We start from the raw sequence: 21,809 nt of genomic DNA, 5'->3' as shown, positions 1-21,809 counted from the left end.
ATAGAAAAAAAATAAGAAGAAAAAAGATCAGAAATAATCCTCTTAACTCTATGTTTGGTAATATGATTTAGTGTTATTTAGTCTGTGTGGTTACGGATGCTGCTTTCCCCTTCAATTCACCTCCTTTTCACCATAGTAAGGGATGTGACGTTACATATTAACACCAGATACAGCACCAGTGTGTGTATGTGCATCCAAGTGTGTGTGTGTGTGTGTGTGTGTGTGTGCATCCAAGTGTGTGTGTGTGTGTGTGTGTTTCTGGGAATGAAATGATCCCCATTATGACACACTGTTCCAGAGTGACACCCAATCCATGTCCTCGCTCCAATCCATGTCCTCGCTCCAATCCATGTCCTCGCTCCAATCCATGTCCTCGCTCCAAATCAGTAATCAACTTCACACATTCACACAAAGGTTTCAGAGAAACTACAGTATACTACGCTACCAACTCAGCGGCCTTGTGCTTACAGTGCCTGCCCAGAATGGAATGTTGGGGGTCCAATCTCCAGCCGAGTCATACCAAAGACTGTAAAAATGGGACCTGATGCCTCTCTGCTTGGCACTCAGCATTAAGGAGATGGATTGGGGGTAAGGCCCTGCAATAGACTAGTGTCCTATCCAGGGTGTGTACATCAAGCTGCCTCACGCTACAGAAACAGGAGATAGACTCCTGCTCCTATGAGCCGTTCTGGCTCGGTCAAGGCTACTTACATACATAACCATGTAATATTGTACACTACACCCCTGTCACTTTAATTAATACTGAGGGTGATTTGAATATGGGTTAAACTTGTGTTGATGTCTATATTGTGTATTTATCCAGGTTATTAGGTTATGATAAACCAATACAACATAAAACATGTACACCATAAGATCAGCAATACTACTACTTATTTAAATACGTTTTTATTGATTTTTTAGGATCCCCATTATCCGACGCCATGTCACGCCCTGACCTATAGAACTCTTGTTTGTTGAGTCAGGGTGTGGAAATCTATGTTGTATATTCTATGTTTACGTTCTAGTTATTCTATTTCTATGTCTGGCCGGGTGTGATTCCCATCCAGGAATCATTGTCTCTGATTGGGAATCATACTTAGGTAGCCTGTTTGCCTACCTTAGTTGTGGGATCTTGTTCCTGTTAGGCTGGTGTGTGTATAGCCCTTTGGACTTCACGTTACGTTGTTTCTTGTTTTGTTGAATGTTTATCTAGTTAATAAACATGTACGCTTTTCACGCTGCACCTTGGTCCGACCCGTCTCTCAACGTTCGTGACACGCCAATGGCAACAGCTAGTCTTACTGGGGTCCGACATATAACGAAAAATACATTAAAGACAAAATACTTTTACAATTGATATACATTTATTAACTTCTGCACATATGCCAGGAGTCTACCTCGGGTTGTTACAGTAGCCTACCTAAAACCATTCTGCATGTTTTGACAAGGCAAAAAGTGTGTTGATAAGTCTAAATATTGCAATCCAGGGGTGTATTCACTAAGAACCAAGCCAACTTGAATGTGTCCAATAAGAAACACTTGTTTTCATTTTCTATAGCAAAATGTTTTTCTACGGTTTGCACTAATGAATACGACCCTGGTCTGACTGAATGGAGCCTATTAATCACCCATGTGATGTGACCTGGATAAAAGGTTGTCTGGTTATCTGACAGCACCTCCATCCAGGCAGGCTGTTCAGGGGTGAGAGAGAGGCCCGAGGCCCATCTGTGGTAATCCTGACCCAGGCACAGCTATTTCCAGCTCCCCCTCTCTGGCTCTCCCCCTCTGGAGGGGAAAGTACACTACGGTACCGGCCCCAGTCACACAGCAGAGGGCTGAAGAAGGACTCCATTACTCACAAATGCACTTACAGAGAAGACACACACAGACATGTATGGACACACACACACATACAGTTGAAGTCGGAAGTTTACATACACTTACGTTGGAGTCATTAAAACTCGTTTTTTTCAAACACTCCACAAGTTTCTTGTTAACAAACTATAGTTTTGGCAAGTCGGTTAGGACATCTACTTTCTGCATGACAAGTCATTTTTACAACAATTGTTTACAGACAGATTATTTCACTTATAATTCACTGTATCACAATTCCAGTGGGTCAGAAATTTACATACACTAAGTTGACTGTGCCTTTAAACAGCTTGGAAAATTCCAGAAAATGTCATGGCTTTAGAAGCTTCTGATAGGCTAATATACATCATTTGAGTCAATTGGAGGTGTACCTGTGGATGTATTTCAAGGCCTACCTTCAAACTCAGTGCGTCTTTGCTTGACATCATGGGAAAATCAAAGGAAATCAGCCAAGACCTCAGAAAACAAAATTGTAGACCTCCACAAGTCTGGTTCATCCTTGGGAGCAATTTCCAAACACCTGAAGGTACCACGTTCCCTTGTACAAACAATAGTACGCAAGTATAAACACCATGGGACCACGCAGCCGTCATACCGCTCAGGAAGGAGACGCGTTCTGTCTCCTAGAGATTAATGTACTTTGGTGCGAAAAGTGAAAATCAATCCCAGAACAACAGCAAAGGACCTTGTGAAGATGCTGGAGGAAACAGATACAAAAGTATCTATATCCACAGTAAAACGAGTCCTATATCGACATAACCTGAAAGGCCGCTCAGCAAGGAAGAAGCCATTGCTCCAAAACCGCCATAAAAAAGCCAGACTACGGTTTGCAACTGCACATGGGGACAAAGATCGTACCAGTCCCCTGGTCTGATGAAACAAAAATAGAACTGTTTGGCCATAATGACCATCGTTATGTTTGGAAGAAAAAGGGGGTAGCTTGCAAGCCAAAGAACACCATCCCAACCGTGAAGCCCGGGGGTGACAGCATCATACTGTGGGGGTGCTTTGCTGCAGAAAGGACTGGTGCACTTCACAAAATAGATGGCATCATGAGGAAGGAAAATGATGTGGATATATTGAAGCAACATCTCAAGACATCAGTCAGGAAGTTAAAGCTTGGTCGCAAATGGGTTTTCCAAATGGACAATGACCCCAAGCATACTTCCAAAGTTGTGGCAAAATGGCTTAAGGACAACAAAGTCAAGGTATTGGAGTGGCCATCATAAAGCCCTGACCTCAATCCCATAGAAAATGTGTGGGAAGAACTGAAAAAGCGTGTGCGAGCAAGGAGGCCTACAAACCTGACTCAGTTACGCCAGCTCTGTCAGGAGGAATGGGCCAAAATTCACCCAACTTATTGTGGGAAGCTTGTTGAAGGCTACCCGAAACATTTGAACCAAGTTAAACAGTTTAAAGGCAATGCTACCTAATACTAATTGAGTGTATGTAAACTTCTGACCCACTGGGAATGTGATTAAATAAATAAAAGCTGAAATAAATCATTCTCTCTGCTATTATTCTGACATTTCACATTCTTAAAATAAAGTGGTGATCCTAACTGACCTAAGACAGGGAATTTTTACTAGGATTAAATGTCAGGAATTGTGAAAAACTGAGTTTAAATGTATTTGGCTAAGGTGTATGTAAACTTCCGACTTCAACTGTACATACAGTGGGGAGAACAAAAATCCAGAAAATCACATTGTATGATTTTTAAGTAATTAATTTGCATTTTATTGCATGACATAAGTATTTGATACATCAGAAAAGCAGAACTTAATTTTTGGTACAGAAACCTTTGTTTGCAATTACAGAGATCATACGTTTCCTGTAGGTCTTGACCAGGTTTGCACACACTGCAGCAGGGATTTTGGCCCACTCCTCCATACAGACCTTCTCCAGATCCTTCAGGTTTCGGGGCTGTCGCTGGGCAATACGGACTTTCAGCTCCCTCCAAAGATTTTCTATTGGGTTCAGGTCTGGAGACGCTTAAGATGCTTCTTACGGAGCCACTTCTTAGTTGCCCTGGCTGTGTGTTTCGGGTCGTTGTCATGCTGGAAGACCCAGCCACGACCCATCTTCAATGCTCTTACTGAGGGAAGGAGGTTGTTGGCCAAGATCTCGCGATACATGGCTCCATCCATCCTCCCCTCAATACGATGCAGTCGTCCTGTCCCCTTTGCAGAAAAGCATCCCCAAAGAATGATGTTTCCACCTCCATGCTTCACGGTTGGGATGGTGTTCTTGGGGTTGTACTCATCCTTCTTCTTCCTCCAAACACGGCGAGTGAAGTTTAGACCAAAAAGCTCTATTTTTGTCTCATCAGACCACATGACCTTCTTCCATTCCTCCTCTGTATCATCCAGATGGTCATTGGCAAACGTCAGACGGGCCTGGACATGCGCTGGCTTGAGCAGGGGGACCTTGCGTGCGCTGCAGGATTTACTAATGGTTTTCTTTGAGACTGTGGTCCCAGCTCTCTTCAGGTCATTGACCAGGTCCTGCCGTGTAGTTCTGGGCTGATCCCTCACCTTGATGCCCCACGAGGTGAGATCTTGCATGGAGCCCCAGACCGTCATCTTGAACTTCTTCCATTTTCTAATAATTGCGCCAACAGTTGTTGCCTTCTCACCAAGCTGCTTGCCTATTGTCCTGTAGCCCATCCCAGCCTTGTGCAGGTGTACAATTTTATCCCTGATGTCCTTACACAGCTCTCTGGTTTTGGCCATTGTGGAGAGGTTGGAGTCTGTTTGATTGAGTGTGTGGACAGGTGTCTTTTATACAGGTAACGAGTTCAAACAGGTGCAGTTAATACAGGTAATGAGTGGAGAACAGTAAAATGCAAATTAATTACTTAAAAATCATACAATGTGATTTTCTGGATTTTTGTTTTAGATTCCGTCTCTCACAGTTGAAGTGTACCTATGATAAAATTTACAGACCTCTACATGCTTTGTAAGTAGGAAAACCTGCAAAATCGGCAGTGTATCAAATACTTGTTCTCCCCACTGTTTACACACACACACACATACATATACACACACACACACACACACATTCTAATCTAGTTTATACAGCCTGTACATAGTCCCAGGATAAGGCTATCTCCACTACTAGTGTTTATTCATGAAAACAGTGTTTGCTAAAGGGGAGTGTTACAGCGTTACAGACGTAACAATATCCTATTTCAAGCATGGATACAAAGGCTCTTACGCATGTAGGCTACAGTACCGGCACCATCCCCCTTGTTCTGATAGGATAGCAGCTATCCTGTTAGCTTTTCATATCAGACGGTGTACTTTGATATCAACTGACTGACCAGGTGCGAGCACCGCCAGTTACTAATCAGAGACAGAGAATGAGCCATCTACCTCGCTTTCAATTCCCAACAATATTAATCTGATTGGGTGGGACTTTAACTAATGAACATCTGATTGACTTTCATATCAGCTGGTTTACTTTGATAACAACTGATTGACTTTGATATCAGCCGGTTTACTTTGATAACAACTGATTTACTTTGATTTTAGCCGGTTTACTTTGATAACAACTGATTTACTTTGATATCAGCCGGTTTACTTTGATAACAACCGATTGACTTTGATATCAGCCGGTTTACTTTGATAACAACCGATTGACTTTGATATCAGCCGGTTTACTTTGATAACAACCGATTGACTTTGATATCAGCAGGTTTACTTTGATAACAACCGATTGACTTTGACATCAGCCGGTTTACTTTGATAACAACCGATTGACTTTGATATCAGCCGGTTTACTTTGATAACAACCGATTGACTTTGATATCAGCAGGTTTACTTTGATAACAACCGATTGACTTTGACATCAGCCGGTTTACTTTGATAACAACCGATTGACTTTGATATCAGCCGGTTTACTTTGATAACAACCTATTGACTTTGATATCAGCCGGTTTACTTTGATAACAACCGATTGATTTTGATATCAGCCGGTTTACTTTGATAACAACCGATTGACTTTGATATCAGTTGTCGAGGCTCTATGTAGAAGCTCGTTGATTCATTCACACCTCTTCCAAACATTGAAGTAGAAAAGGGCCTTGCTTTTCTCTCTATTTACAGCTCTGATGCAACCATAGGCTGTGTTAAGCCATGTTGGATAACCAGACCACACTGCTTTTTAATCTCTATCAATCTTTTTATTTTGACACAGAAATGACCTACCAATCTGTGACAAGCATTGAGCGCACCATGACTCTCAATCTAAACATTTGCTCTGTGTATCACACAGTATCGTTGACTATCACTCAATTCATCACAATACTAAATGACTGGAGAGATATAGAATTAGAACACATGGCATCGAGGCATTGTCATAAAATTGTAAGAATCAGAATATGCATAAACAATGTTATTCATACAGATACAGTGACTAGCTTCCCACTGTGAGATGTAGCAGTAGATGCTAACAGAAACAAGCTGTTTCTTCAGAGCAGAAGGCCAGCATTGAAGTTCTGAAATACATCCAATCTGCACATATACGCACACACACAGTGTTTATGAAGAATCAGGAAATACCAGACCAGGAATTCCAGAGCTCGGCAACCCTCCTGGCTCATGTGACTGCACAAACACACAAGCCGGATTGTGTGCGGTGTGTTTGCTTAAAGGCCATGATAACAAAATGTAACGGGAAAATGTGTAATCTGATCTCTCTCTCTCTCTCTCTCTCTCTCTCTCTCTCTCTCTCTCTCTCTCTCTCTCTCTCTCTCTCTCTCTCTCTCTCTCTCTCTCTCTCTCTCTCTCTCTCTCTCTCTCTCTCTCTCTCTCTCTCTCTCTCTCTCTCTCTCTCTCTCTCTCTCTCTCTCTCTCTCTCTCTCTCTCTCTCTCTCTCTCTCTCTCTCTCTCTCTCTCTCTCTCTCTCTCTCTCTCTCTCTCTCTCTCTCTCTCTCTCTCTCTCTCTCTCTCTCTCTCTCTCTCTCTCTCTCTCTCTCTCTCTCTCTCTCTCTCTCTCTCTTCATTAGTCTACGATGATGCTTCATCACTCATTCATGTACACACTGCTGATGTTCTACACAAAGATGTTACATTCTGTAACACTGTAACTAACACAGCAAGAATACCCACTGACAGAATGGTCAGTACCAGGATGGTGAGAAAAGAGCAACACAGCTCCACTTTGTGAGTCAATCTTACTCATCAACAAATCCAATATGTATATATGTCTCCATGTAATGAAATAATAATTTGTGTGTTTTCCGTAATCAGCCATGTTTCCATTATTTGCTAGGTACAACACTCTAGCTCTCTACTGCTGTATTGACTTGGTGGTAGAAGCTATGCAGCTTGGGTTTCTGTTATAGGATGAGTCCCAAATGGCACCCTATTCCTTATATAGCACTACCAGAGCCCAGCGCACTATATAGGGAATAGAGTGCAATGTTGGACGCAACAATAGCCTTCTCCTGGAGATTGATATTGGTATTGATAGACACGCATCAATAGTGAAAGGTGATAAATGAGAATCGGCTCAACATTGGCGACCACAAGGCCGTTCAAGTTTCAGGGCCCCGAAGTGAAGTTTTCCCTAAGTACAGATCTAGAATCAGCTTCCCCTCGCCCAAGCCAAACTTTAACTGGGGAAATCAAAACTGTCCCAGGAGCAGTGCTTCACTCTACACCCATTTCAGGACTCACTGAAGAGTAATCTAATAGGACTGGGCCCGTAGTAGAGTAAGAGCGCTGATCTAGGATCAGATGTTCCTTTTAGATTACAATGAATACAATTATATGGACTGGGGGGACCTGATCTTATATCAGATGTACATTTGGCTGAGGGGTACGGTGCTCTAACAGCAGATTCCTTGTGGAGTGTTGAGGGAAGGACAGTGAGATGCAGTAGTTAGTCAAAACCTTACGGTACAACGCACATAATCCTAAACATAAGTTCAAATCAATCAGCCCGAAAACAAATACCAACCAAAACATCAGACAGAGATTGACTCAGTATGCATTTAGGGGTTTGAGGTCAAATAACAAACCTCTTAATACATGTCAAATGTGAGCAGACGTGAGCATGTGAAATAGCAAAACATCAATGCACACTCTCTTGCTGCTCTAGAACACCAAAACCAGTGTGCATATTTTCTAACAGTTCTAGAACACTAAAAACAGTGTGCATATTTTCTGACAGTTCTAGAACACTAAAAACAGTGTGCATATTTTCTGACAGTTCTAGAACACTAAAAACAGTGTGCATATTTTCTGACAGTTCTAGAACACTAAAAACAGTGTGCATATTTTCTGACAGATCTAGAACACTAAAAACCAATCTGCATGTTCTCTTGTTGCTCTAGAACTCCAAAACTAGTCTGCATGTTCTCTGACAGTTCTAGAACACCAAAACCAGTCTGCATGTTCTCTGACAGATCTAGATCACTAAAAACCAGTCTGTATGTTCTCTTGTTGCTTTAGATTCTATACTGAACAAAAATATATACGCAACATGCAACAATTTCAAAGATTTTACTGAGTTACAGTTCATATAAGGAAATCATGTTGTGCCACTCCTCTTCAATGGCTGTGCGAAGTTGCTGGATATTGGCGGGAACTGGAACACGCTGTCGTACACGTCGATCCAGACATCCCAAACATGCTCAATGGGTGACATGTCTGGTGAGTATGCAGGCCATGGAAGAACTGGGACATTTTCAGCTTGTGTACAGATCATGGGGCCGTGAATTACCATGCTGAAACATGAGGTGATGGCAATGGATGAATGGCACGACAATGAGCTTCAGGATCTCGTCACGGTATCTCTGTGCATTCAAATTGCCATCGATAAAATGCAATTGTGTTTGTTGTCCGTAGCATATGCCTGCCCATACCGTAACCCCACCGCCAACATGGGGCACTCTGTTCACAACGTTGACATCAGCAAACCGCTTGCCCACACAACGCCATACACATGGTCGGCGGTTGCGAGGCCGGTTGGATGCACTACCAAATTCTCTAGGCCCTGCCAATCAGAATGAGTTTTTCCACACAAAAGGGCTTTATTACAGATAAATATTCCTCAGTTTCATCAGCTGTCCCTGTGGCTGGTCTTAGACAATCCCACAGGTGAAGAAGATGTGGAGGTCCTGAGCGGGAGTGGTTACATGTGGTCTGCCGTTGTGAGCCGGTTTGGACGTACTGTCAAATTCTCTAAAACAACGTTGGAGGTGGCTTATGGTAGCGAAATTAACATTCAATTATCTGGCAACAGCTCTGGTGGACATTCCTGCAGTCAGCATGCCAATTGCACGCTCCCTTAAAACTTGAGACATCTGTGGCATTGTGTTGTGTGACAAAACTGCACATTTTGGAGTGGCCTTTTATTGTCCCCAGCACAAGGTGCACCTGTGTAATGAGCATGCTGTTTAATCAGCTTCTTGATATGCCACACCTGTCAGGTGGATGGATTATCTTGGCAAAGGAGAAATGCTAACTAACAAGGATGTAAACAAATTTGTCCACCAAATTTGAGAGAAATAAGCTTTTTGTGCATATGGGACATTTCTGGGATCTTTTATTTCAGCTCATGAAACATGGGACCAACACTTTACATGTTGCGTTTATATTTTTGTTCAGTGTAGAAGACCAAAACCAATCTGAATGATTTATCATTGCTAGAACAGGGTTTCCCAAAATCGGTCCTGGGGCCTCCCAAGGGTGCACGTTTTGTTGTTTGCCCTAGCACTACACAGTGATTCAAATAATCAAAGCTTAATGATGAGTTGGTTACTTGAATCAGCTGTGTAATGCTAGGGCAAAAACCAAAACGTGCACCCAGGTGGGGCCCCAGGACCGAGTTTGGGAAACACTGTTCTAGAACAACATAACCAATCTGCCTTTCCTCTCAAACACCAAACACCAATCTGCAAGGTCTGTGACAAATATAAAAACAACAGTACTGCCTCCATGTCCATCCATCTAGATCACAACCAGATCAATGTCATTGTGGAGACCTCTTGTCTATAAAACATCTAAAGAAAGGGGTCAGCGTCCCAAATGGCACTAGTCTACTTGGGCCCTGGGCAGAAGTAGTGCAATATAATATAATATAATATGCCATTTAGCAGACGCTTTTATCCAAAGCGACTTACAGTCATGTGTGCATACATTTTTACGTATGGGTGGTCCCGGGGATCGAACCCCTACCCTGGCGTTACAAGCGCCATGCTCTACCAATTGAGCTACAGAGGACCACGCAATAAATAGGAAATAGACTTTTGGGATGCAGCCGGAGTGTGTCTGTCTGTGAGATGTTGTGCATGATGAGGATAGGGGGCTCGTAAATCACCATGTCTTACCAGCGGAGAGGGAGGTTCTTGTGTTTCCTATTAACCAAAGCCTTTGCTACTTCCTCATCAATCATAGAGCATGCCTGGAATGAAGAACAGAAAACAGAAAACATATTAGGACCCCTCAGTACAAAACATGTAGAATAGATTATGTTTTGTCCGTAAGTAGGGTAAAGATAAAGCCAGTAACCTTCCCAAAATTCCCACATTTTCCAGAAATCCCAAGTTGGAAAATTCCCGGAATCAGGAGGGAATAAGCAGGAACTCCATAAACGTACAACCAGGATTTCTGGAAAACCTGGGAATTTTGGGAAAGTTACCAGAATTTTGCTACACAGGAGCAACAAAACCTGGGTGCCAGTCTGGGTCTGTTTCTGATCTCCTGCAAACATGTTTGGCATGACAATTCAATGGGAGTTGCTGAGAGAGCTGAAACAGACCGGCACGTAGGCAAACAGCAACATAGGCTTCTTTACCATCATTCATTGTGGATGGACGTTATGATGATGCATTGTCTTTGGTAACTGTTATCAAACAGGTTAGTAGTAACATACGATCCTCCAAAAGATGAACAAGAACAACTGGAAATGATCACTTAAAAAATATATATACAGTGAGGGAAAAGTATTTGATCCCCTGCTGATTTTGTACGTTTGCCCACTGACAAAGAAATGATCAGTCTATAATTTTTATGGTAGGTTTATTTGAACAGTGAGAGACAGAATAACAACAAAAAAATCCAGAAAAACGCATGTCAAAAATGTTATAAATTGATTTGCATTTTAATGAGGGAAATAAGTATTTGACCCCCTCTCAATCAGAAAGATGTCTGGTTCCCAGGTGTCTTTTATACAGGTAATGAGCTGAGATTAGGAGCACACTCTTAAAGGGAGTACTCCTAATCTCAGCTTGTTACCTGTATAAAAGACACCTGTCCACAGAAGCAATCAATCAATCAGATTCCAAACTCTCCACCATGGCCAAGACCAAAGAGCTCTCCAAAGATGTCAGGGACAAGATTGTAGACCTACACAAGGCTGGAATGGGCTACAAGACCATCGCCAAGCAGCTTGGTGAGAAGGTGACAACAGTTGGTGCGATTATTCGCAAATGGAAGAAACACAAAAGAACTGTCAATCTCCCTCGGCCTGGGGCTCCATGCAAGATCTCACCTCGTGGAGTTGCAATGATCATGAGAACGTGAGAAATCAGCCCAGATCTACACGGAAGGATCTTGTCAATGATCTCAAGGCAGCTGGGACCATAGTCACCAAGAAAACAATTGGTAACACACTACGCCGTGAAGGACTGAAATCCTGCAGCGCCCGCAAGGTCCCCCTGCTCAAGAAAGCACATATACAGGGCCTTCTGAAGTTTGCCAATGAACATCTGAATGATTCAGAGGAGAACTGGGTGAATGTGTTGTGGTCAGATGAGACCAAAATCGAGCTCTTTGGCATCAACTCAACTCGCCGTGTTTGGAGGAGGAGGAATGCTGCCTATGACCCCAAGAACACCATCAATCATGGAGGTGGAAACATTATGCTTTGGGGTGTTTTTCTGCTAAGGGGACAGGACAACTTCACCGCATCAAAGGGACGATGGACGGGGCCATGTATCTTGGGGTGAGAACCTCCTTCCCTCAGCCAGGGCATTGAAAATGGGTCGTGGATGGGTATTCCAGCATGACAATGACCCAAAACACACGGCCAAGGCAACAAAGGAGTGGCTCAAGAAGAAGCACATTAAGGTCCTGGAGTGGCATAGCCAGTCTCCAGACCTTAATCCCATAGAAAATCTGTGGAGGGAGCTGAAGGTTCGAGTTGCCAAACGTCAGCCTCGAAACCTTAATGACTTGGAGAAGATCTGCAAAGAGGAGTGGGACAAAATCCCTCCTGAGATGTGTGCAAACTTGGTGGCCAACTACAAGAAACGTCTGACCTCTGTGATTGAAGTACTAAGTCATGTTTTGCAGAGGGGTTAAATACTTATTTCCCTCATTAATATGCAAATCAATTTATAACATTTTTGACATGCGTTTTTCTGGATTTTTTTGTTGTTAATCTGGCTCACTGTTCAAATAAACCTACCATTAAAATTATAGACTGATCATGTCTTTGTCAGTGGGCAAACGTACAAAATCAGCAGGGGATTAAATACTTTTTCCCCTCACTGTATATATAAAACCTGTGTTAAATGAAAAGTATTATTCTCCTGTTGTGATGCGCTGGAGAATACTCATCTCATCGAGACTCCTGGAAACTGGATCTGGGTGTAGTTACAGTACAGTACAGTACAGTACAGTACAGTACAGTATAGTATAGTATAGTATAGTATAGTATAGTATAGTATAGTATAGTATAGTACAGTATAGTACAGTATAGTATAGTATAGTATAGTATAGTATAGTACAGTATAGTACAGTACAGTACAGTACAGTACAGTATAGTATAGTATATAGTATAGTACAGAGAGGCTTCTGTCCCAAGGCTAGAGCAGGAGCGCACAACTCTGGCCCTCGAGTTTCCAAGTCCCACTGGTTTTTGTTTTCAGCCAATCACAGACTGGATCAGCTGCCCAAGACATTGCTACACGAAAAAAGCCTCTCCCATCCCAAAACCATCATTAGTACTGTCCAGTTCCAGACAGCGCTGGATAAAATGGGACTAACAGTCACCGAATATGAAACAAAAACATGATTGAATGTTCTGACAAAGAACAATCTCTCTTCAACATTCATCAGAATGGAAGTCTTTTAGTTTGAGTTCATAATCAGTAGCTACTTGAAGATCAACTCCCTTTGAATTCTCATAGCTTCTAATTAGAGATGAATTAGAGATGAATATATAGAGATGAATTAAAGATGGTTGTGTGTGTGTGTTTGTGTGTGTGTGTGTCTGTATGTCTGTCTGTCTGTCTGTCGACACTGGAGGCTCCAGAAGGGGAGCATATTAGTAATCATAGCACCAAGACGTTGGACTACAGACTACAGAGATAGAGAGGGATTCAGGAAGGGAGGAAGAGAGAAAGAGACAGTGTCAAGCCCTGACCTAGAGAACTCTAGTTAGTTTGGTCAGGGTGTGCATGTTTAGTTCTATGTTGTTGTATATCTATGTTTAGATTCTAGTTGTTATACTTCTATGTTTGGCCGGGTATGATTCCCAATCAGAGGCAGCTGTCGCTCGTTGTCTCTGATTGGGGATCATACTTAGGTAGCCTGGTTGCAGTCCTTGTTTGTGGGATCTTGTTCCGTGTAGGCTGGTTGTTGTATAGCCCATAGGACTTTCACGTCACGTTACGTGGTTTTGTTGTTTTTGTATGTTTATTCTATATAATAAACATGTACGCCTTTCACGCTGCACCTTGGTCCGACCCGTCTCTTAATGTGCGTGACAGAAGATCCCACCATCAATGGACCAAGCAGCGTGTCCGGGAGAAGCAGACACCTTGGACACAGGTTGTGAAGAGTTTTTGGACATGGGAGGAGATTTTGGCAGGTAAAGGACCCTGGGCGAAGGAGGAGGCCCAGGCAGGAGAGGAACACAGAGGGCGCCGGCCGAGGAGGAAGCCCGAGAGACAGCCCCAATAAAAAATGTTGGGGGGGCTAAAAGGGGGAGTCCTCACTGGAGGAGGACTGGGCACGGAGAGTAAAAGACTGGTACAGTTGGAGATCTCTAACGACAGTTCCCAGTCCGGTAAACCTCGTGCCTGCGTCTCGCACCAAGCCAGTGGTGCATGTTCCCAGTCCAGTACGGTCCGTCCCTGCTCCTCGCACCAAACCAGTGGTGCGTGTCGCCAGCCCGGTACGCCCCGTACCTGCTCCCCGCACCAAGCCAGTGGTGCATGTTCCCAGTCCAGTACGGCCCGTCCCTGCTCCTCGCACCAAACCAGTGGTGCGTGTTGCCAGCCCGGTACGCCCCGTACCTGCACCTCGCACCAGGCCAGTGGTGCGTGTCCACAGTCCGGCCTGGCCCGTTCCTGCTCCTCGCACCAGACCAGTGGTGCGTGTTCCCAGTCCGGCCCGGCCCGTTCCTGCTCCTCGCACCAGACCTGTGGTGCGTGTCTCCAGTCCGGCCCGTTCCTGCTCCTCGCACCAGACCAGTGGTGCGTGTCCCCAGTCCGGCCCGGTCCGTTCCTGCTCCTCGCATCAGACCAGTGGTGCATGTCCCCAGTCCGGCCCGGCCCGTTCCTGCTCCTCGCACCAGACCTGTGGTGCGTGTCTCCAGTCCGGCCCATTCCTGCTCCTCGCACCAGACCAGTGGTGCGTGTCCCCAGTCCGGCCCGGTCCGTTCCTGCTCCTCGCATCAGACCAGTGGTGCATGTCCCCAGTCCGGCCCGGCCCGTTCCTGCTCCTCGCACCAGACCTGTGGTGCGTGTCTCCAGTCCGGCCCGTTCCTGCTCCTCGCACCAGACCAGTGGTGCGTGTTCCCAGTCCGGCCCGGCCCGTTCCTGCTCCTCGCACCAGACCAGTGGTGCGTGTTCCCAGTCCGGCTCGGCCCGTGCCCGTTCCACCGGTACCTGGTTCAGCACCGGTCAGCTGCTCCACTCCGGAGTCAGAGGAGTCCGCTCCACCGGTGCCTAGTCCATCTCCGGTCAGCGGCTCCACTCTGGAGTCAGAGCAGTCCGCTCCACCGGTGCCTAGTCCAGCTCCGGTCAGCAGCTCCACTCCGGAGCTAGAGCAGTCCGCTCCACCGGTGCCTAGTCCAGTTCCGGTCAGCGGCTCCACTCCGGAGTCAGAGCATTCCGTTCCACCGGGATCCGGTTCAGCTCTGGTCAGCGGCTCCACTCCGGGTCCAGACGTCAGCCCCTCTCCAGGTTCGGGGTCTCCCACACCAGGGTCCAGACAGGGATCGGTGCATCATGGGAGGACTGAGAGGGGAAGCTCCGCGTTGAGGTCCAGACCGGTCCAGGGGTGCAACGCGGAGGCAGTAAGGGAGAAGACGTCACGCCCGGAGCCGGAGCCGCCACCGAGGCTGGAAGCCCACCCGGACCCTCCCCTGTTAAGTCAGGTTTGTGCGGCCGGAGTCCGCACCTTTGGGGGGGTACTGTCACGCCCTGACCTCTAGAACTCTAGTTAGTTTGGTCAGGGTGTGCATGTTTAGTTCTATGTTGTTGTATATCTATGTTTAGATTCTAGTTGTTATACTTCTATGTTTGGCCGGGTATGATTCCCAATCAGAGGCAGCTGTCGCTCGTTGTCTCTGATTGGGGATCATACTTAAGTAGCCTGGTTGCAGTCCTTGTTTGTGGGATCTTGTTCCTTGTAGGCGGGTTTCGTGTATAGTCCATAGGACTTCACGGTTTCGTTGAGTTTGTTATTTTGTCTAGTGTTTATCCAGTTTAATAAACATGTTCGCATACCACGCTGCACCTTGGTCTGATCTGTCTTTCAACGATCGTGACAGACAGAGCTTTCCTGATGTCTGGAACCAGGGGCTCAACTCCCCTATCCACAAAAGTGGAGACAAATCAGACCCCAATAATTACAGGGGAATATGTGTAAACAGCAACTTGGGAAAGGTTTTCTGTAGTAATAAGTAAATGTAAAATTGGCTTTCTCCCCAACCATATCACTACTGACCATATATACACCTTACTAATTAATAAACACGTCCACCAAAAAAAAGAGGGCAAAATCTTTGCTTGCTTTATTGACTTTAAAAAAGCCTTCGTTTCTATTTGACTAAATAAAATGTATGTACACAGAAAACAAGTGTGCAATAAAACTAAAAAACCAAAGAACATAATTATTTTCGCAACAAAAGGTGTGAGACAAGGCTGCAGTTTGAGTCCAAACCTTTTCAACATTTATGTAAATGAATTAGCAGACATGTTGGACCATTCTGCAGCCCCAGGACTCACACTATTTGACACAGAGGTAAAATACCTGCTATATGCTGATGATTTGGTTTTTCTATCACCAACCAAAGAAGGTCTTCAACAGAACCTTAACATTCTAGAGCAATATTTGAAAGCCAAGTTAACAAACAGATCACCGACCATTTCGAATACCACCGTACCTTCTCCGCTATGCAATCCGGTTTCCGAGCTGGTCATGGGTGCACTTCAGCCACGCTCAAGGTCCTAAACGATATTATAACCGCGATTGATAATAGACAGTACTGTGCAGCCGTCTTCATCGACCTGGCCAAGGCTTTCGACTCTGTCAACCACCGCATTCTTATTGGCAGACTAAATAGCCTTGGTTTCTCAAATGACTGCCTCGCCTGGTTCACCAACTACTTCTCAGATAGAGTTCAGTGTGTCAAATCGGAGGGCCTGTTGTCTGGACCTATGGCAGTCTCTATGGGGGTGCCACAGGGTTCAATTCTTGGGCCGACACTTTTCTCCGTGTATATCAATGATGTCGCTCTTGCTGCTGGTGACTCTCAGATCCACCTCTACGCAGACGACACCATTTTGTATACATCTGGCCCTTCATTGGATACTGTGTTAACAAACCTCCAAACGAGCTTCAATGCCATACAACACTCCTTCAGTAGCCTCCAACTGCTCTTAAACACTAGTAAAACTAAATGCATGCTTTTCAATCGAACGCTGCTGGCACCCGCCCACCCGACTAGAATCACCACTCTCGACGGGTCTGACCTAGAGTATGTGGACAACTACAAATACCTAGATGTCTGGTTAGACTGTAAACTCAACTTCCAGACTCACATAAAGAATCTCCAATCCAAAGTTAAATCTAGAATCGGCTTCCTATTTCGCAACAAAGCCTCCTTCACTCATGCTGCCAAACATGCCCTCGTAAAACTGACTATCCTACCGATCCTTGACTTCGGCGATGTCATTTACAAAATAGCCTCCAACACTCTACTCAGCAAATTGGATGTAGTCTATCACAGTGCCATCCGTTTTGTCTCCAAAGCCCCATACACTACCCACCACTGTGACCTGTACGCTCTTGTTGGCTGGTCCTCACTACATGTTCGTCGTCAAACCCACTGGCTCCAGGCCATCTATAAATCACTGCTAGGCAAATCCCCGCCTTATCTTAGCTCATTGGTCACCATAGCAGCACCCACCCGTAGTCTGCGCTCCAGCAGGTATATCTCACTGGTCATTCCCAAAGCCAACACCTCCTTTGGCCGCCATTCCTTCCAGTTCTCTGCTGCCAATGACTGGAACGAATTGCAAAAATCTCTGAAGCTGGAGACTCTTATCTCCCTCAATAACTTTAAGCATCAGTTGTCAGAGCACCTTACCGATCACTGCACCTGTACACAGCCCATCTGAAATTAGCCCACCCAACTACCTCATCCCTATATTGTTATTTATTTTGCTCTTTTGCACCCCAGTATCTCTATTTGCACATAATCTCTTGCACATCTAGCATTCCAGTGTTAATACTATTGTAATTATTTTGCACTATAGCCTATTTATTGCCTTACCTCCATAACTTGCTACATTTGCACACACTGTATATATATTTTCTGTTGTATTTTTGACTTTATGTTTTTTACCCCATATGTAACTCTGTGTTGTTTTTATTGCACTGCTTTGCTTTATCTTGGCCAGGTCGCAGTTGTAAATGAGAACCTGTTCTCAACTGGCTTACCTGGTTAAATAAAGGTGAAATAAAAAAAATAAAAAATAAAAATATTGCCATAATCGGGCCCTGGCAGTAAAACAAATAAAAAAATGATTTTCCAGAAAAAAAACTGATGTCAGAAACACAAATATAAATTCACCCTGAACAACACCATAATTGAACACACTAGAAATTACTCATACCTTGGTCTGACCATATCTGCATTGGGAAACTTTAATATGGCAGTGAATGCACTCAAAGAAAAAGCCTGCAGAGCATTGTATTCAATAAAAATGAAATTATTCAAAATCAACATCCCAATCAGAATTTAGACCAAAATATTTGACAGCGTAATCCTACCAATAGCTCTTTACGGAAGTGAAGTTTGGGGGCCACTCAATAAAATGGACTTTAAAATGTGGGACAAACATCCAATTGAAGCCCTACATGCAGAATTCTGTCGGAAAATTCTACAAGTCCAAACAAATACACCAACTAATGCATGTAGGGCAGAATTGGTCCACTTTCCAGTGGCTACACCTAAATTCAAGTCCAAATTCAAAACTCAAATTTAAAGCACTTCAAACCCAAGAGCTGAGCCCAGAAACGAGCCCTCTCAGTCAGCTGGTGTTGGACCTAACCGACCAAGCTTAAACCAGCACTGCTTCAAAATAAATAATTCAAATAAACAAAATCATGAACCAATCAAAGGACTCATATTTACAACATTGGAAAAACAAAACAAAATCCCAAAGCCGACTAAATTGCTATCTGGCCCTAAACAGAGAATATAAATTGGCTGATTATCTCTACTCTGTCAGAGATACGAAGAAGAGACAGATCCTTACCAAGTACAGGTTGAGTGACCACCAATTGGCAATAGAAACCAGCAGACATAAAAAGACATGGCTACCCAAAGAGGAGTGTTCATGTGGTCACTGCACGACAGGGGAGGTAGAAACAGAGATGCACTTTCTCCTTTACTGTGATAAATATTCCTCACCAAGAGATTAATTATTCACAGAGATTACTACACTTATTCCAAATTTTAACTTATTAAACCTAGAGGAAAAACAAAAAATAGTCATGGGCGAAGGAGCAATGGCTCATCTTGCAGCCAAATGTGTATTTGCCTGCCATAGCCTGAGGGACACTGAATAATAACATCTGCATAGTAAGAAGTAATTTACTTATTATTACTATTATTGTTATTACTATTATTACTATTATTGTTATTATTCGTGGTAGTATTATTGGTATTACTATTATTGTTATGACTATTATTGTTATTACTATGATTATTATAGTTTTTACTATTATTGTTATTATTATTATTATTATTGTTGTTACTATTATTGTTATTACTATTATTATTATTATTATTGTGTTGATTATTATTCCAAATAGTAGTAGTACGGGTAGTAGGGGTGAGTAAGGATAGCAGTTTAATGATGGGGATGGTAGTAGTAGTGGTAATGATGATGGTAGTTGTAGTACTGATGTAATGGTGAGGATGACAGTTAATTAGTTATAAGTTAGTTATAGTTTCATTTTCCATGTTTAGCCTTTTCTATTTATTATATATCTACTATTTACTGTTACCATTTTATTGTTGTTATTTTATTGTTATTTATTTGTATTATTATTTACTACCATTTTATATTATTATTTGTTATTCTTTATTATTTTATTACAATGTATATTGTATACATTGTTACTTTGGCAATATTGACGCAATGTTTTTCATGCCAATAAAGCAGCTTGAATTTGAATTTGAGAGAGACGGAGACAAATAGAGAGAGAGAGAGAGAGAGAGAGAGAGAGAGAGAGAGAGAGAGAGAGAGAGAGAGAGAGAGAGAGAGAGAGAGAGATAGAGAGAGAGAAATACACTACGGGGAAAAAAGGAACAGCATGTCAGAAATCAGCTCAATGTAATTGAAGAATCCATAGACTAACCACTTCTGGGAAAATTGGAAAACACTAAACAAACAACAACACGAAGAGCTATCTATCCAAAACCGAGATGTATGGGTAAACCACTTCTCCAATCTTTTTGGCCCTATAACAGAGAACAAACAGCAAAAAAATATACATGATCAAATGCAAATCTTAGAATCAACCATTAAAGACTACCAGAACCCACTGGATTCTCCAATTACATTGAATGAACTACAGGAAAAAATACAAACCCTCCAACCCAAAAAGGCCTGTGGTGTTGATGGTATCCTCAATGAAACGATAAAATATACAGACCACACATTTCAATTAGCTATACTTAAACTCTTTGACATCATCCTTAGCTGTGGCATTTTCCCCAATATTTGGAACCAAGGACTGATCACCCCAATCCACAAAAGTGGAGACAAATTTGACCCAACAACTACTGTGGGATATGCGTCAACAGCAACCTTGGGAAAATCCTCTGCATTATCATTAACAGCAGACTAGTTCATTTCCTCAGTGAAAACAATGTACTGAGCAAATGTCAAATGGGCTTTTTACCAAATTACCGTATGACAGACCACGTATTCACCCTGCACACCCTAATTGACAAACAAACAAACCAAAACAAAGGCAAAGTCTTCTTATGCTTTATTGATTTCAAAAAAGCTTTTGACTCAATTTGGCATGAGGGTCTGCTATACAAATGGATGGAAAGTGGGTTTGGGGGAAAAACATACAACATTATAAAATCCATGTACACAAACAACAAGTGTGCGGTTAAAATTGGCAAAAAAACACACACATTTCTTTCCACAGGGCAGTGGGGTGAGACAGGGATGCAGTTTAAGCCCCACCCTCTTCAACATATATATCAACGAATTGGCGAGGGCACTTGAACAGTCTGCAGCACCCGGCCTCACCCAACTAGAATCTGAAGTCAAAGGTCTACTGTTTGCTGATGATCTGCTGCTTCTGTCACCAACCAAGGAGGGCCTACAGCAGCACCTAGATCTTCTGCACAGATTCTGTCAGACCTGGGGCCTGACAGTAAATCTCAGTAAGACAAAAATAATGGTGTTCCAAAAAAGGTCCAGTTGCCAGGACCACAAATACAAATTCCATCTAGACACCGTTGCCCTAGAGCACACAAAAAACTATACCTCGGCCTAAACATCAGCGCCACAGGTAACTTCCACAAAGCTGTGAACGATCTGAGAGACAAGGCAAGAAGGGTCTTCTATGCCATCAAAAGGATCATACAATTTGACATACCAATTAGGATCTGGCTAAAAATACTTGAATCAGTTATAGAACCCACTGCCCTTTATGGTTGTGAGGTCTGGGGTCCGCTCACCAACCAAGAATTCACAAAATGGGACAAACACTAAATTGAGACTCTCCATGCAGAATTCTGCAAAAACATCCTCAGTGTACAACGTAAAACACCAAATAATGCATGCAGAGCAGAGTTAGGCCAATACCCGCTAGTTATCAAAATCCAGAAAAGAGCCGTTAAATTCTATAACCACTTAAAAGGAAGCGATTCCCAAACCTTCCATAACAAAGCCATCACCTACAGAGAGATGAACTTGGAGAAGAGTCCCCTAAGTAAGCTGGTCCTGGGGCTCTGTTCACAAACACAAACAGACCCCACAGAGCCACAGGACAACAACAACAACAACAACAACAACAACAACACAATTAGACCCAACCAAATCATGAGAAAACAAAAAGAGAATTACTTGACACATTGGAAAGAACAAACAAAAAAAACAGAGCAAACTAGAATTCTATTTGGCCCTAAACAGAGAGTACACAGTGACAGAATACCTGACCACTGTGACTGACCCAAACTTAAGGAAAGCTTTGACTATGTACAGACTCAGTGAGCATAGCCTTGCTATTGAGAAAGGCCGCCGTAGGCAGACATGGCTCTCAAGAGAAGACAGGCTATGTGCACACTGCCCACAAAATGAGGTGGAAACTGAGCTGCACTTCCTAACCTCCTGCCAAATGTATGACCATATTAGAGACACATATTTCCCTCAGATTACAGAGATCCACAAAGAATTCGAAAACAAACCCAATTTTGATAAACTCCCTTATCTACTG

General features: G+C 43.4%; 1 protein-coding gene across 5 annotated transcripts in view; it reads right to left on the bottom strand.

Annotated features, from left to right (window-relative positions):
* Positions 1-21,809, bottom strand: part of LOC121553781 (zinc finger MIZ domain-containing protein 1-like) — a 184,979-nt gene that overhangs the window by 86,158 nt on the left and 77,012 nt on the right. For 4 of the 5 annotated variants that reach the window (XM_045211570.1, XM_045211573.1, XM_045211572.1 and 1 more), the window contains exon 3: positions 10,211-10,284. The exons of the other annotated variant lie outside the window; for it this stretch is intronic. The gene's annotated coding sequence lies outside the window, so the exon portion shown is untranslated. The remainder of the gene's footprint in view (positions 1-10,210; positions 10,285-21,809) is intronic. 5 annotated transcript variants of the gene reach the window in all.

The sequence above is a fragment of the Coregonus clupeaformis genome, chromosome 37, assembly GCF_020615455.1.
Source record: "Coregonus clupeaformis isolate EN_2021a chromosome 37, ASM2061545v1, whole genome shotgun sequence".
Taxonomy (NCBI): Eukaryota; Metazoa; Chordata; class Actinopteri; order Salmoniformes; family Salmonidae; genus Coregonus; species Coregonus clupeaformis.
Note: the sequence above shows the minus strand (reverse complement) of the source record. Positions and strands in the feature narration are given on the sequence as shown.